Source organism: Eleutherodactylus coqui, chromosome 6 (assembly GCF_035609145.1).
Source record: "Eleutherodactylus coqui strain aEleCoq1 chromosome 6, aEleCoq1.hap1, whole genome shotgun sequence".
NCBI classification, from domain to species: Eukaryota; Metazoa; Chordata; class Amphibia; order Anura; family Eleutherodactylidae; genus Eleutherodactylus; species Eleutherodactylus coqui.
Genome location: NC_089842.1, coordinates 26,657,442 through 26,672,074, shown reverse-complemented (window position 1 = coordinate 26,672,074; position 14,633 = coordinate 26,657,442).

Sequence of the window (14,633 nt, the reverse complement as noted above, 5' to 3'; positions counted from 1 at the left end):
CGACCCCAAAAACTCCACCCAGAGGGGCAAAGCGCCGAAGAAAGGCACATACCCCGCAGGAGCTCTCAGACTCAGAGTTCGGGATCTGAACCGGAAGAGCTGATGCTTGAGGAGTCCTCAGAGGAAGAGGAATACCAAAAGTACCTCTTCCATAGAGAAGATTTAACGGAGCTGATTAAATCCGTTAGAGCTACACTGAAAATGGAGGAACCCAAGGAACCCCGTTCAATGCAGGACGAGGTCTTTGGGGGTTTAGGAGAGAGGAAGAAACATACCTTCCCGGTCCATAGCAACGTAACAAAATTAATACGTAAGGAGTGGGAGAAGCCTGACACGGGATCCTTCTCGTCTAAGGGGGTGAAGAGGCGCTACCCGTTTGAGGAGGGGGTATGTGCAAATTGGGAGGAAATACCCAAGGTAGACGTCCCAGTGGCTAAGGTGGCTAGGAGGACAACATTGCCCTTCGAAGACGCCACACAGCTTAGAGACCCAATGGATCGCAAGGCGGAGGGCCTACTGAGAAGATCCTGGGAGGCAGCGGCCAGTACGCTCAGGCCAGGGGTGGCTGCCACGTGCGTTGCCAGAACCCTGGGTGTGTGGCTCGAACAACTGGAGCTGCACATCTCGAGCAAAACACCAAGGGAGCAGATTATAGATTCCCTCCCTATGTTAAAGATGGCCACTAACTTCCTGGCAGACGCAGCAGCGGAGTCAGTGAAGCTTTCGGCAAAAGCAACGGCCCTAACCAACTCGGCCAGGAGGGTCCTCTGGCTGAAGTCATGGTCGGGCGACCTAACATCCAAGAATAAACTGTGCTCGCTACCCTTTCACGGCCAATTCCTCTTTGGTCCGGATCTAGATAAAATACTAGAGAAAGCGTCGGATAAGAAGGGATTCTCGGAGGAAAAACAACGTAAGGGGAGGACCTTCTTCCGAACCCCAGCACAACAATCGGAACCCTATAAAGGCAAAGGCAAGATGGGCCGATGGAGTTACCCCAAGGGAGGCAGAGGGAGAAGCTTCCTCTTCAACCCGCACCAGGGGGACCCAGCCAAGCAGAAGCCCTGACGCCATCCCAGTGGGGGCGAGGCTGCAGGGCTTTGCGGACCGGTGGGCCTCGATTTGCAGGAGCCCGTGGATCCCGGAGATCCTGCAGCAGGGATACAGAATCGAGTTAGTATCCCCCCAGGAGAAAAGATATTATCACGCGAGGTCCAGTACAACAACTGTACCCGCTTCAGCAGGCGGTACAGGACCTAAGGCGTCTAAAGGCAGTGTCCCTCGTGCCACAGGAAGAGGAGACCTGGGGGCATTACTCCAGACTCTTTCTAGTAAAAAAACCCGGGGGAGGTTCACGCCTGATAATAAATCTAAAACCCCTGAACGTTTTCATAAAATACCGAAAATTCAGGATGGAGTCCATCACATCAGCGGTAAAGTTGATCCCCAGGGGGGCCTACATGGCCTCGATCGACCTGAAAGACGCCTATCTGCATGTACCGATCCACAGGGACTCGAGGAAGTACCTAAGGTTCGCGTTGGAAATGGGCAGGAAGACAAGGCATCTTCAATTCAGATGCCTTCCCTTTGGAATCTCCTCAGCACCCCGCATCTTCACGAAGATCATGGCAGAGGTCGCAGCCTACCTAAGGCAGAGGTCGATCCTAATAATCCCATACCTGGACGACATACTAATCATAGCCGAGTCCAGGGAACGCCTAGTAGAGAACTTGGCAACAGTGCTCAGCCTGTTACAGTTCCTAGGTTGGATCATAAATTGGGAGAAGTCCAGCCTAAACCCCAGCACGGAGAAGGTGGTTTTGGGCATAACACTCGACTCAGAGGCCCAATGCTCCTTCCTCCCCGAGGCAAAGGGGCAGAAAATTCGGCACATGGTAGAATCCTTTATACAGAGACGGTCATGCACAATCCGGGAGGCTATGTCTCTCCTAGGAAGTCTAACATCATGCATCCCGGGGGTAGCATGGGCACAGGCACATACCAGACCCCTGCAAGCAGCAGTCCTCGCAGCATGGGACGGCAGGCAGGCTTCGTTAGAAAACAGAATACCGATCAGGAACTCGGTAAAGGTATCCTTACGCTGGTGGACGTCCCCAAGAAATCTAAGAAAAAGAGTCCACTGGATATTGCACCCGGCAGTACAGATCACGACAGATGCAAGCTCCTGGGGGTGGGGGGCGCACGTCGGAGACCAGCTCCTACAAGGCCCATGGCCACCGCAGATGAAGCGTCAATCCTCAAACTACAGGGAGCTACAAGCAATCTGGAAGGCCCTGCAGCACCTGGGGGAGACGGTAAGAAACCAACATATACGAGTACTGTCGGACAACACCACGGCAGTGGCCCATATCCGACACCAGGGGGGCACGAGGTCACCAGCTCTGCAAAGTATCGCGCAAAGGATATTTCGCTGGGCGGAGGGCCGCATCATCTCACTGTCAGCGGTACACTTAAAGGGATCTCTGAATCAAAGAGCAGACTTCCTCAGCCGGGGGCGCTTAGACCCAGGGGAATGGTCCTTATCCCAGGAGGCATTCCCGATAGTGACGGACAAATGGGGTCTCCCGCAACTAGACCTATTCGCGTCAAAACAAAACGCCAAGGTGACGAACTTCTTCTCCCTCAGACGGGAAGACCAACCGACAGCGGTGGACGCCCTGAGCCAGGACTGGGGAGGAGAACTGGCGTACGCATTTCCCCCGATCCCACTAATCCCAAGGGTACTACAGCACTTCAGGTCACAACCGTGCACCCTGATCCTGGTGGCTCCCTTTTGGCCAAGAAGGAGCTGGTTCAGCCTCCTGAGAGACTTGAGCATCCAGGAGCCAGTTACCCTTCCGGCTCAAGAGAATCTCCTAACGCTGGGACCCCTGAACTACCCCGACGTAAGCAGACTTCATCTAACAGCTTGGTTACTGAAGAATCCATACTGAGGGGCAGGGGATTCTCAAGCAAGGTAGTCAGAACGCTAATGGCAAGCAGGAAAGAGACTACCAACCGCATATACCAGAGAATCTGGAGGAGGTTTACCTCTTGGAGACAAGAGAGAGGCTCCTCAGGCAGCAGTGCGGACATCCCTCTGATCCTGGACTTTCTACAGGACGGCCTGGATATGGGCCTCGCCCCAAGCACCCTGAGTCCAAACGGCAGCCCTTAGCGCCCTATTTGACACTAAGTTATCCGGGGACAGGTGGATCAATAGATTCCTGGCAGCGGCAGATAGGCTACGACCCAGGTCCACCAATATATGCCCAGACTGGAACCTTAATTTAGTCTTGAGGGCCATGACAGGGGAACCCTTCGAACCAATGGAGGGGCTCTCATTAAAAATGCTCACAGTAAAAACTATCTTCCTAGTGGCAATTTCCTCAGCCAGGCGGGTCAGCGAGCTACAGGCCCTATCCATACGCCACCCGCTCCTCAGGATTACAGATACCAAGTTAGTCTTTAAAACAGACCCGACCTTTTTGCCTAAGGTGGTATCCCCATTCCATAGGGCCCATGACATAATAATACCCTCGTTCTATAATCACCCAAAAGACGAGAGCGAGCGAACCCTAAGCTGTTTGGACGTCAGAAGAGCAGTCTTGACGTACATCGAGGCCACAGGCCCATGGAGGCAGGACGACAACCTGTTCATCCAATATTCAGGCCCTAATAAGGGAAAGAAAGCAGCCAAAAGCTCTATAGCCAGGTGGATTCGCCTGGCCATTAGCGAGTCATATAAGGCTTTGGGGAAGGAGGCCCCCTCGGCTCTTAAAGCCCATTCCACAAGGGCAGTAGCGACCTCATGGGCCGAGCATGGCTCGGCATCAGTAGAGCAAATATGTAAGGCAGCAGTATGGAAAAAGCCCCATACTTTCGTCAAACACTACAGGGTAAAGGTGCAGCTAGACGAGGACATGTCCTTCGGTCGTAAGGTCCTCTCAGCGGCAATCCCACCCTAGAATTACTTTAGTTGATACGTCTCAGGTGGTGCTGTCGTGGAGACCCCCTGGGAAAGGTAGGATTATACCTACCCGATAATCAGGTTTCCAGGAGTCTCCACGACAGCACCCGTACATTCCCTCCCAAAGAAAGAATAATGTATATATGTATATAAAAATAATTAAATAAATAAAAGATAATAAAATAAAAAATATACCAGATAGGAAAAAATTTAAGTTAGCTCCTACCCCGGCAGTTTTGTTATAATACACTGAGGAGGGGAGGACGGGGGGGGGGGGGGGGGGAACTTTAACCTCTCGGTGTGTTCCTGTCCTATCAGGAGGAGGCGATCTCAGGTGGTGCTGTCGTGGAGACTCCTGGAAACCTGATTATCAGGTAGGTATAATCCTACCTTTCCTCTAAAGAGTCAGATCAGCATGGCTCAGTGCACGTGGTCAGCCCTTCAGACTATGTGTAGTCATGAGTATATGGAAAAGGAGATGCCAGCTCGTGGTGCTTACTGTGACATACAGTCCACTTAGAAGGAGGAGGAGCAAGAAGAGTAAGAGGATGAAGTACTTAATCTAACATGGAGAATCAGGGAGTCATCGTAACAGCTAGCAGGGGAATGAGGAAGAGTCAGATGTTGTGGGGCAGTATCCTGCCAAGGCAGCAAGCTGGATATCTCAGAAAAACATGAGTGCAGTACAACCACCATCAGCTACTAGTCGCAGCAGCAATTTTAGGTCCACAGCTAGGTTTGCTCACAGGACTTGGGCAGCCTGGACATTTTTTTTGAAACCATATGTGATGATAGCAGAATTGTCATCTGTAAAATCTGCTGTAAGCATTTAAAATGCAGCAAGAATGTAAACAATCTCAATACAACATGTATGATCAGTCACAAACTCCTACTACCCACTGCCTTAGACCACCTGGGTCAAAGTGCAAAGTCTGAGCCTCCTCCTGATTCCACTTCTACTGCTGTAGTTGTCTTTTCCTTCATCTCCTTTTTCCTTCATACCTACCTAAAAAAGGGGTTGTCCCACGACAGCAAGTGGGGTTATGCAATTTTGTATGGCCAAATTAATGCACTTTGTAATATACATCGTAGATTAAATATTGGCCAAACAGAAGTTATACACTTACCCCCTCCGGCGCTGACGTCCCCGTCTCCATGGCGATGATGAAGCCTCTTCTCTGGTCGCACGAATAGTCGCGCTTGCTCACAGAAATCCTCTACTGTCTTCCTCCGGGCTCACGAGCTGCGTCCTGGCTCCTCCCTCTTCTCTGTGTCATCGTAGCTCCGCCTCCATCACGTGGTGCCGCTCAGCCAATGAAGTGGCTGTAATCGGCAGTGGAACGCAAGACTGGAGAAGAAAATCCATGGTGCACCGTGGGAGAAGACCAGCAGTGCCATCTTTGAAAGAAGAAAAGAAGAGTCTTCAAAGCTGCAGAACGGGGATTCAGGTAAGCGAATTTTAAAAAAAAAAAAAAAAAAACAAGCAAATGCATTCTTTTTAACTGTCTGCTAAAGTGGGGTCTGTTGAAAAAAAAATTTGATTTCGGCGCGGGACAACCCCTTTAAGGCCTCTCCTTCACAATTGAAGATTGGGCTGCAGGCATCAGAGCCATGCGTGGGAAATGGAGAGCAGCAGTTGAGCTGCCACTCACCACCACCTTCATTGACTTCATGTCCCAGGTCAGTCACCAGCCCTCCATTCCCAGCTAGGGGAACTATTCTGACTCAATAACATTGCTGCAGGCGTATAGGCTGAGGTAACTGTTCTTGTAGTTATGGACCAGTACTCACAGCAGGTATATGTTGTCAGACAGCATCCAACTCAACTGCAGAGGCATGTGATAGGATGCCAGGGTTTATTCGGATAGAAATCTTGTGGAATGCACGTTCAGCAGTAGGTAAAAAGAATGATGATGAGCCAAAGCACAGAGTAGAGACCTAGCACATAGGCTATAGACAGGAAACTCCCCAGCAGGAGGTAAAGGAGGAGTTACGCAACACAGGGGGTACAGAGAACCAGAAGGGACAAACTAAAAAGGCAAACACTTGGAGATACAGTACAGCTTATACATGTCAGTGAATAGTCAAGTAGTTAGACATGACAGGAACGTAAAAAAAAGTCACCTCAACCCTCCATGAGCACAGAGCCTGAATACAAGCTTTGCACAGCTGCTTTCAATGGTAATGCTGCCTTCAGGTAGGTGGACACAGATGCCTTCTACAACATGATGCTTCATGTTAACTCACAGTACCGAAAGCCCAGCCTTCATTTTTTTTCCCCCCCCAAAGAGCTGTCCCTGCCCTGCACCACCATGTGAGTGATAATGTGTTCCTGGTGTTGAAGAATGCTATGAGTAATAGGCTGCAGTTGACCATTGACATGTCAAACAAGCATGGCCAGAGACTTTTCATATTGCTTACAGCACACTGGGTCAATGTCCTGCAGGTGAAGCATGAAGCCAAAAGTGATGTTTCATAGTAACTCCAAGAGTTGTGGGACATTCATCCTTGTCTGTCCTCTCCTCGTCCCCTCCTCACCCCCTCCTCCAACATCTTCATACCACCTTTCAACATCATCCACATTAGCACAGATATCCATATTAGACAAAATTTGATCTTCATACAGCGGTTCATGTGGTAAATGACAAAATGCTTTCCTAAAACTCTCATGTCTAGGGGTACACAGCAGCACAGCTTAAGAGCTATTGACAGCTCTGCAGGCCCAGGCTGACATATGGCTGAAGCCGCTCAATCTGTGTGACAATGGGGCCAACCTGCTGGCAGCCCCCGGCAATCTCACACACAAACTTTACCTGACCCATGTGATGAGCCTGGTAGTGCAGTGCTTCCGAAACAATTACCCAAGTTTACATCCAGTGCTGGAAAAGGCCAGAAAACTGTGCTTACACTTTTGGTGTTCACACTTGTTACACCTCCACCAGACTAGAGGTGGCTAACAGTTTGGCCTATAACCCAACCGTCTCCTCTATGACGTGTCTACGCAGTGGAATTCCATGTTGCATATGTTGCAGAGGCTAAAGGCCTATTTGCAAGCAATGATTATTGCTCAAAGAGCGCTCAAACGATCAAAATTGCAGGACAATCATTAAAGGGGTTGTCTCGCGAAAGCAAATGGGGTTATACACTTCTGTATGGCCATATTAATGCACTTTGTAATGTACATCGTGCATTAAATATGAGCCCTACAGAAGTTATTCACTTACCTGCTCCGTTGCTAGCGTCCCCGTCTCCATGGCTCCATCTAATTTCGCTGGCTTCTTGCTTTTTTAGACGCGCTTGCGCTGTGCAGTCTTCTGCCTGGTGAATGGGGCCGCTCGTGCCGGAGAGCTGGTCACCGCGTCGTCATCGTAGCTCCGCCCCCGTCACGTGGTGCCGATCAGCCAATGAGGTGGCTGTATCGGCAGTAGAACGCGGAAGACAGAAGAAGAAACTCCACGGTGCACCGTGGGAGACCAGCGGCGCCATCTTTAAAAGAAGAAAAGAAGAAGCTGCAGAACGCTGATGCAGGTAAGTGCAATGTGCTTGTTAAAAACTAACACATGCTTTCTTTTTCACAGGGCATAATGCAGGGGTCCATTTAAAAAAAAATATATGCTTTCGCCGCGAGACAACCCCTTTAAGTAAAAATTTGTAGCCATCATGCACTATTCGTTCACTTGTCATTTATCGTTGAGTTTCAGCCTGCATAAAAAGTCATTAATTTATCCACTTTTCATTTGCTATAACTGACATTTGTTCAGTCCTTTGAAAGACTAAATAACTTTAGGGGAGGAGTGATTGTTTGCCCTGCTAAATACAATGACTACTTGTTTACTCATGTACAGAATTGGAGTTGACAGCAGCACTCATACAGACCTCATATATAGGGGATGCTTTCCATGCTGGGTAAAGGATGCACACTCAAATCCAGGTTCTGGATCCTGAACCAAATATATACGAATTGTCATGCGGTCAAAATGCTGTTGCTCTGTATGGGCATAATAAAATCTATCCTCACGGGATGATGTGAATGAGTTATATTTTGGAAATTCCCCTGGATGCTGCTTTAATAGATGTGGACTACTTGTTTACTCATGCCACAGAAGACAATGGCTTTTCTTCACACCAATTAAAAACCTCCTGACCAATGATTCCTCACGTAAACACATGCCCACCCGAGAAAACAACATATACAGTGTTTGCTTTAGCTAATTAAGGAAATAGGATTTAATACGATTATCTTTAAGTGTAAATGCTCAGCACTTATATGCAACGACATTGTTAATTCATTTGTTAGTTCATTAAAACAACAATCATGTGTAAATGGGGTAGCAGAGAGCGATTACAGAGTACCAGAGAATATATGCCATTAGCAGATGCTGTGTGAAGGTCAGTCACTTGACGCCTGTGGAGGGCCTGGTCATCAAAGAAGTGTGTGCAGTTTTAGCCTGCTTTGACCAAAATGGTGACTCTTAATGCACACTGATCAGTATGTCTATCCTTGTTGACTGCCTGCTGGAACAGATGCTAGAGGTCCTCAAGGACAATGGATGTGTTGTTGTCATAGGAGGAGGAAAGGATACCCGTCTACCAACTGAATATTCAGTAGAAGTGGAGAGCAGCACAACCTTACACTAAGTAGGAGTGGATAGGCTCTTGGTGCATGGTTCTGGAATGGATCTGGACTTGAAGATCCCAACAAAGCAAGGAAAACACCAAACAGGAAGAAGGACCAGCACACTGGAAAACTTGCAAAAATCTTCTTCTTTATTCCCCAGTAAAATGGATAAAAACTGCGACGTTTCGACCTCACACAACAGGCCTTTGTCAAGGATGCAGTATATGGGCAATAAGCCCCTTTATATAGTAACATAAAATAACACCCACAATAAACTGAGTATACACACCCACAGACATAGAGAACATGATTGGTCCAGACATAAGTGGATATCAGCTGTGATAAATGAGTAATCAATCTGTAACACAGACATATATTTGACTCACCGATATACTCCAATATGTATCACCATTAGCGTCTATCACCATAGAGTACGCATGTGTAAACTGGCAGCCAATCAAAAATCTGCCCATGCCCTCACTAGGCCGGTAGCCGGCACTACACAGGCACCAACAATGACGTGAGGGGATACATCGACCACAGTGTGAGCCTGCGTTCTTAGGCGACCAATCAAGACGCTGCCCATGCCCTTACTATGCACCCTATGGGAACTCTGCATGCGCCGTTAATGACGCAGGGAAATGCTTTCACTCAATGTTCGCAGGCACTGTCAAGCGGCCAATCAAAGCAGCACCCATACCCGTACTGTGCACTAAACATGGTACATGCGCAGTAACTGTCCTAGATGCAGAGCAAGATGGCTGCACTGAAAGCCAGCTCTATCCAGGTGTCTACTAAAGCAACAAGAATAAACCTTCCAGTTATCTGTACTCATCGCGAACCCAGTACAGCTGACAGCCCTGGACCAGAGGACTATGACAAAGAGGAGAGGAGATACTGCTTGAAAGAGGAAGGAGGAGAACAGGAGCCGCAAGCACATGGTGAGTGCTCCCTCCTCAACGGAAACTCACACCGTGAGACAGAAAGATATGAGAGACAACTCTGTCGGACCATGTGGGAGGCTGGGAGAGAACTGTGCACAAAGTAGAGATGGCTCTCTCCCATCAGCACCAATAAGAGATAAAGCCATGCCGAGAGAGGAAGGTGACCTCCGGGACACAAGAGATGGTGAAGGGAAGAAGTGTGCTTGCATGATGCAGAAGCACCGTCAGGAGAGAATAATGACCTCCATGACACAGGAGAGGAGACAGCGGCAGAGAGAGACGTGTCCCTGCATGATGTAAATCACCAGAACAACATAAAACAAGTGAATAAAGAAAGCTTACACAGTACCCCAGCAGCAGAGGCATCCTATACAGCAGCCTTCACAGTCATAAAGCATACAGTAAATGAATACCCTCATCCTTCCATGTCTAAAGAGAGTAAAAAGAAAGTGAGGGGAAAAGGCTACACGCAAGACCCCCACAAGTCTGAATACAAACACATAATGGCAGACCCTGCGATAAGCCCCTGTCAACAGCAACTAACCCCAGAAGTTAGGAGAGAGGACGTACAGATCCACATCCACTGTGAAAAAGTTACAGACTCAGGTCAATCTACATCTCAAAAAAGGAAAAATCACCAAAGCAATAAAGAGTTTCGATCTCAAATGCCAGCTCAAATATCAAGCAAAACTCATTTAGGCAGCCCTTCACCATCAACTAGCCCAGCCAAACAGCACTCCAAATGGGACCCGCAGGAAGCCATAAATAGTCCAGACTTCATCGCTTGCCAATCATGCTCATCACCCAAAGTCGACTCACTTAATGCGATTACTGCAAGCAATCAAACTCCCTCAGAGGCCTTCCTGCTGGAGGCAATACTCGCACTGCGCAGTTCCACAGCAAAAGATTTTAAAGAAACCATGGCTACAATCTCTACCAATATTGACACCTTGGAGGAAAGAGTGGATCACGTAGAGCACAAAATGGGAGAATTCGCCACAGCACGCAACTCTCTTGTAGATGCGCATAATTCTCTAGAAGATGAATTGGAGGCCCTGAGATCAAAGTTAGCGGACATAGAGGATAGAAATCACAGGAATAATCTGAAATTCAGGGGCAATCCAGAATCGGTGAATCCTGAAGAGCTGTCTGCATATATAAAGAAGCTGATGCACACTGTGCTCCCGGATTGTAGTTCCCAAGAATTGACTATTATCATGCACATAGGCTACCAAAGCCAAAACATCTACCAAATACTATGCCGAGAGGTGTAATTGTATTGATTCATTTTTTCATGACTAAGGACGAGCTAATGCTCAAAGCTAGAAGATTGCTAAAGCTCCCGGACCCTTATCAGAACATCACAGTATTTGTTGACCTCTCTCAGGCAACAATCACAGCAAGGAAAAAGCTGGCGCCAGTCACACAAATATCAAGAATGAATGTGGTCCCATATAAATGGGGATATTCCACAAAGATGATTATTATAAAAGAAGGCACAACGTACATCTTCAACTCTGTGGAAAAAGGGATGGGACTTTTGCAAAAAATGGGGACTTTCGCCATCTGTCACTCCTTCCTTAGCAACAACTAACTCCAAGCCACCACTTATCAAGCCATCACCTCTCAATCCACCACCTCTCAAGCTGACAAGTAAATGGTCATCCATATCAAAAGACAGTTGAAGAAAAAGAAGCATCAATTCCTTAGTAGGCCAAGGACAATAATGTTCTTCCACAAGGTACCCCTCACCTTCCGCAGTCTCAAACACTGCTCAAACTTGCACTTTTTCATGATGTTCTCTTTAAGCAGAAGATTCCTAACAAGTTATTTGTTTGTCATCTGATTTTGTTTTTCTTCTCTGCACAACTAAGACATAGGGTAATTGTTAATTTGGCATCAATGGGTATCCGACATGAACAGGACAACCACATGGCTAAGCATACTCCTTTTTACACACTTTAATGTCACTGAAAATACTTTCACTAAATGTAAAAGGCTTAAAGGGGTTGTCTCGCGGAAGCAAGTGGGGGTAAGCACTTCTGTATGGCCATATTAATGCACTTTGTAATGTACATTGTGCATTAAATATGAGCCATACAGAAGTTATTCCCTTACCTGCTCCGTTGCTAGCATCCCCGTCGCCATGGATCCGTCTAATTCTGATGTCTTCTTGCTTTTTTAGACATGCTTGCGCTGTGTGGTCTTCTGCCTGGTCAATGGGGCCGCTCGTGCCGGAGAGCTGGTCACCGCGTCGTCATCGTAGCTCCGCCCCGTCACGTGTGCCGATTCCAGCCAATTAGGAGGCTGGAATCGGCAATGGAACGCACAGATCCCATGATGCACCATGGGAGAAGACCCGCGGTGCACCATGGGAGAAAACCGCAGTGCATCCCTGGGAAAGGACCGGCGGCCATCTTTGGGAGAAGATTTTTTAAAGTCCTTATTTCATCGGATCGGTGAGTAGCAAGCGGTTTAAAACCCGCTTTAATTAGCTATTTTATGCCAGGGGGGTGACAGGGGGAATGGGGTAAGGTAAAATTTTGAGGTTTGCCGCGAGACAACCCCTTTAAACAGCCCTTATAAACATTCGCTTCTGTGGAAGAAGGTCAAAAAAGAGAATGCAGATATAAATTTGCTTACAGGAGACACACTTCAAAAAATCTTTACCACCAAAATTCTCCAATCCCCAATTCCCCCACATATACCTATCCAATGCAGAAAAAAAGGAAAGCGCAAGTCTTAACCCTTTCCAATCCACTGTCTGACATCTAAAGACATTCTGTTTAAAGGCTGTACAGCTTCCAATGTCTGAAGACATCCGGCAGGGTATTCTTACTGTATATTACTGGCTGCTCTGTTGTCAGAAGCCTCCCCAGCATGTCCAATACCACAGTACTGGCTGTAGCCAGCAGGTGGCGCAATTGTATAATTGGCAACATTGTATAATTGGCAGAAAGTGAAAACCCCCTAGGAAACCCTGAATCCAAAATTGGATTGCAAAGGGTTAATAGCCATCAAAGAGTCAATCACCTTTTCCCCATCTAACATATTAAGCGACAATAAAGGTAGGTTTATAGCTATAAGCTGCTCGATATATAACTTAGCATACATGATAGTAAACCTGTACGCTCGTAACAAATCCCAAATTAAATTCCTTAATACAACAATAAAAAAAAATTAAAAATAAAGCTACAGGGAAACTAATTATTTGTGGCGACTTTAACATAATAAATGACGCAATGCTTGACACTATATCCAAAAGCGACAGAATTTCCCCACAAATTAAATCATGGCTTAAAGAGAGGACCTTTACAAAGCATGGAGATGTCTGCATGCCTCAGAGAAAGACTTTACTTTCCATGCGGAGAGACGTAACGCATATGAAAGGATCGATATTTTCATCCCTATCAAGTGGGTCATACCTGACAGTCGAGTATTGGCCAAATCACCTGGTCGGACCATGCCCCTATAACCCTAACAATACAGACCCCAGAGTTTCCTAACACATACATTTGGAAAAATAATACCTACATATTGTCATTAAACAAACACAGCAAATTATTGACGTTAAACTCCTGAATACTTTTCCATAAATAAAAACACTGCAAGTAACAGCTTTTTCCTCTGGAATGCTTACAAAGCCTTCATAAGAGGCGTACTAATACAACAAGCAGCAAGATTCAAGAAGGAAAGACAAATCATACAAGCTCTCTAAAATAACGTTAGTACTCTAGAGGAAGAAAATGAGTCCAACCCTTCACCGCATACTCAATCACGTTTTAAGGTAACGCGTGACTCTCTTCGTAGCCATCTGGCCCTTGATTTTGAAAAAATGCAAAGAAACTAAAAATTAGCTATTACAACTCTTATATCAAAGCAAGTAAACTTATGGCAAATCGAGTCACAAAGGCCAGAAATAAAACCAGAATTAATAATAATAATAATCATAATAATAATCTTTATTTGTATAGCGCCAACATATTCCGCAGCGCTTACATAGACAGGGGGGAATACAGAAAGACAAAATACAAACATTACAGAACCACGGTTACATATAATAATCAGTTGATGGAAACAATAGGGGTGAGGGTCCTGCTCCAACGAGCTTACATACTACAAGTAATGGGGTGATACAGAGGGTAAAGGGGCTGGAGATGTGCACAGTATGGCGAGGTGGAGAGTGAGCGATGCTATACACATAGACAATGGTCAGACATTTAGCCGTGTGACGGCAGAAACGGTGTGACTGCAGGAGCGGTTTATGATGGCTAGCAGGGATTGCAGTCAGTAGGTCAGGGAGCATGTTATCAGGCGGAGTACAGAGAGGTTTGTTTAGGGAATGCGGTATGCCTCCCTGAAGAGGTGCGTTTTTAGAGCACGCCTGAAGTTCTGCGAGTCCTGGATTGCTCGGGTAGCCTTTGGTAGTGCGTTCCAGAGGACCGGTGCTGCTCTGGAGAAGTCTTGGAGGCGGGAATGAGAAGTTCGAATTAAAGGGGCGCTCAGTCTGGTTTCATTAGCAGAGCGGAGAGCCCGGGCTGGTTGATGGATTGAGATGAGGGAGGCGATATAGGGTGGCGCTGTACTGTGGAGGGCTTTGTGGATGAAGGTAGCGAGTTTGAATTGAATTCTGTATTTAACGGGCAGCCAGTGCAGTGACCGGCACAGGACAGAGGCGTCCGAGTAGCGGCTGGACAGGAAGATGAGCCTGGCTGCCGCATTCAGGATGGACTGGAGAGGGTAGAGTCTGGTGCAGGGAAGGCCGATCAGCAACGAGTTGCAATAATCGAGCCGGGAGTGGATGAGGGCGACAATAAGCGTTTTTAACGTCTCCACAGTGAGAAAAGAGCGGATTCTTGCGATGTTCTTGAGGTGCAGCTGACATGTTCGGGCCAGAGATTGGATGTAGGGGGCAAAAGAGAGATCAGAGTCAAATATGACCCCAAGGCAGCGGGCGTGTTGTCTAGGAGTTATGGTGGCGCCACACACTGAGATGGAGATGTCAGGATGAGGTCGGTTAGTGGAGGGTGGAAATACCAGTAAGTCAGTTTTAGAGAGGTTTAGTTTTAGGTAGAGAGAGGACATGGTGTTAGAGACAGCG